The sequence below is a fragment of the Amphiura filiformis genome, chromosome 15, assembly GCF_039555335.1.
Source record: "Amphiura filiformis chromosome 15, Afil_fr2py, whole genome shotgun sequence".
Lineage (NCBI taxonomy): Eukaryota > Metazoa > Echinodermata > Ophiuroidea > Amphilepidida > Amphiuridae > Amphiura > Amphiura filiformis.
In genome coordinates, this window is record NC_092642.1 from 49,587,302 (window position 1) to 49,590,118 (window position 2,817).

Consider the following 2,817-nt stretch of genomic DNA (forward strand, 5'->3'; position numbering starts at 1 on the left):
CTGCTAGTTTATAATGTCACATGTAGGTCCAGCAATTTAAAAATACATTTTTCTTTCATGACATCATAAAACACAGCATTTTAAAGAAAATAGCTTTCTTTAATTTAACACAAAATAAGCAAAAAGAGTTTGATGTCAAGCATGTTGTTGTTCCTTTTCAATTTGTTTACAGGTTATTAATGCATCGTCAGTTTGCTGCACATCATATGAATGGAAGTATTAAAACGTGCCCCAGGTACTCCCATCACAATGTCCCACAAATTATGAGACCTACATGTACATTGTACTGTACCGTACATTGTACTGTACCGCACAATTTGAAACCTCTTCACACGGCCTCTGCATCAGCAGTAGTTTCCATTTTAGCGTCACAAAAACAACAACATTCCTTATTTTAGGCCAAAAATTGTTGTATTGGAGTAACAGGCCATTGCAAAATAGGGTAGGGTGGGCGGATTATTTTCTTCCCTTTTCCACTTCCTGTACCGTATTGAATATATACTATACATGTACTTGATCTTGCAGTGAAATAAATCACACAATGACAAAAGAATTTTTGCCAATCTTTATTTTGTACCTCTTGTGTTCTGCAATCACAATTTTCTGTGTTGTATTCCTTTTGGGAGTACCGCATAGCGTTTTTTTAAAGCTTTTTTTTATTGTTAAAAAGTCTAGGGTCAGGCTCAATTTTAGGGTAGGGCGGGTTACTCCAATACATTTTTTTGCCTAACAAATATATGTACGTTATTGACACAAATAATTTAAATGTGGCAGTGGAGTTGAATTTGGATAGCATTCATGTTCTTCAGTTGGCAGTTACCTGATATAAAAAATATCAAGATGAATGGAACCAGTTTTTCCATAGAAATTTTATGTTAATCGAATGTTTATTATTCTTCAAGAAATTGGCTCTTATTTAATGTATAAATAAGTATGAACCGGTATAAAGGCCCATTTAAGAGTACTACACCCCTGGCCAATTTTGTGCCTATTTTTGCATTTTTCTCAAAATTATCGCAATTGGTGACAAGTAAGATATGTATATTATAGGGGCAAGGACTACAACTACTGCACTGGAAATTTTATTTCAACACAGATAACAGTTGTGGTGTTACACTCAAAAATGAGGGAAAACCTATATTTGATCAATAAATCAATAACTACTTGCCTTGAGTTGCTGAATTTTCAGTGCAGTAGCTGTAGTCCTTGCCCCTATCATATACATATCTTACTTGTCACCAATGCGCTATAATTTTTTAGAAAAATGCAAAAATAGGCACAAAATTGGCCAGGGGTGTAGTACCCCCTTAAAGGCCCATTCAGTGATTCCAGCGAAAGTGTAAAAAAATTCAAATTACGTATAAAACTATAAATTGCATAAAAATGAAACATACATCATTAAAATAGCATTAGGTATTTTTGAAAGGAAAATATTGACAATAAAACAAGGAAAATAGCAGTATTGGCAAATTTGAAGCCCCATTCAAATACATGTAGCTATAATCTCTAGTGGCTTAACCACTAACAGGCTATGTTAGCACATAGTCATCTATGCTACTAACAAAAGGTGCAAAAAACTAAAATTTCAATTGCATGTGGTAAAAGCAAATTTGTTTTTCTTTTACACTATTACCATTATGGTTCTAGCATTATACACATCACAAAAAAAGTAATTACCCCCTTTATATTACGAGGCAATAACTAAAAATCTAAGCATCAAATTTTAAAACTGAAATAGCAAAAAGAAACACATTTTATCAGAGGTAGATTTTTAAACTGGTCAACAACACCCGCTAATTGTCAACATCTAGAAACACTAGAGAATCTTTGGGTAGTCTACCAACAGCATTACACCGCTGATGACGGAGAATGGTTTTCTGAAATATTTTGTTCAAAAAGCAAGAGTGCCATTACATTTTCTTCATAACTAGTCAAGGATGCCCCATGGGACCCCATGGGAACCAGTGGTGAACCTGTATAGGCACTCTAGCAACAAAAGCAACATCAATTTGCAATGGGTTTAGGTGTAACTTTTGAATCGGCACCTTTTTCAATCAAAGGGTCACCATGGCAACAAGTCTCGTGCTATCAAGACAACCGAGGCATCAATATTTTCAGATCAAAACTGGGTTTCTTTTTTCTATTTCAGTTTTAAAATTTGATGCATATATAATCTCTTAATGAAGGGGGTAATTACTTTGTGTGATGTGTTGAGAAGCAGCCATGCTGAATATTTTGATATACGTGTAAGACCTTGATTAATTTGTAAAGTTGTTCTCCAAACAGGAGGTATGTTTCCAAGTAATGCTACAAAATGCTTTGTGTTGTATTATGTACAAATAAAATGATATTATTTTGCTGTCAAAAATATTGTATTTGTTTTTGTTTATTCTGGCTGACCATGAACTGGTATTATAATTAGTCTAACTTACTATTTGGTCTTTAAAACCATGTGTGTGTCCACACAAACAAGAAACAAACAAATCCCATAGGACAATTGCCGCGGGGGGGGGGGGCGGTACACAAGTTTGGTTTTGGTAGGGACGTGCCGCTGAGATTTTGGAAGTGGACCCATAAATATACCAATTTTTCAAGAAATTAGGACCCATTGATATACCAAAAGTCAAAATTTTCTGCCGAATTTAACCAAAATTGTCTTAGTTTTTACAAATTTTCCCAAAATTTTGGGAAAATTTTGAAAATTTTTGCTAGATTAAGGAACAAATGGGCTGTTTTTCGAAAAAATTGAGAAAAGGGGTCATTGATATACCAGAAGGCCGAAAATGCTACCCATGTTTGCGGCACGTCCCTGTATGG

The 2,817-nt window shown here is 34.5% G+C and overlaps 1 long non-coding RNA gene across 1 annotated transcript; it reads left to right on the forward strand.

Moving 5' to 3' along the window:
• Positions 1-305: 305 nt before the first annotated feature.
• On the forward strand, positions 306-2,368 carry LOC140171780 (uncharacterized). Its single transcript, XR_011861643.1, has 2 exons — positions 306-961; positions 1,314-2,368. It is a non-coding gene; the product is annotated as an uncharacterized lncRNA (long non-coding RNA).
• The last annotated feature ends 449 nt before the right edge of the window (positions 2,369-2,817 follow it).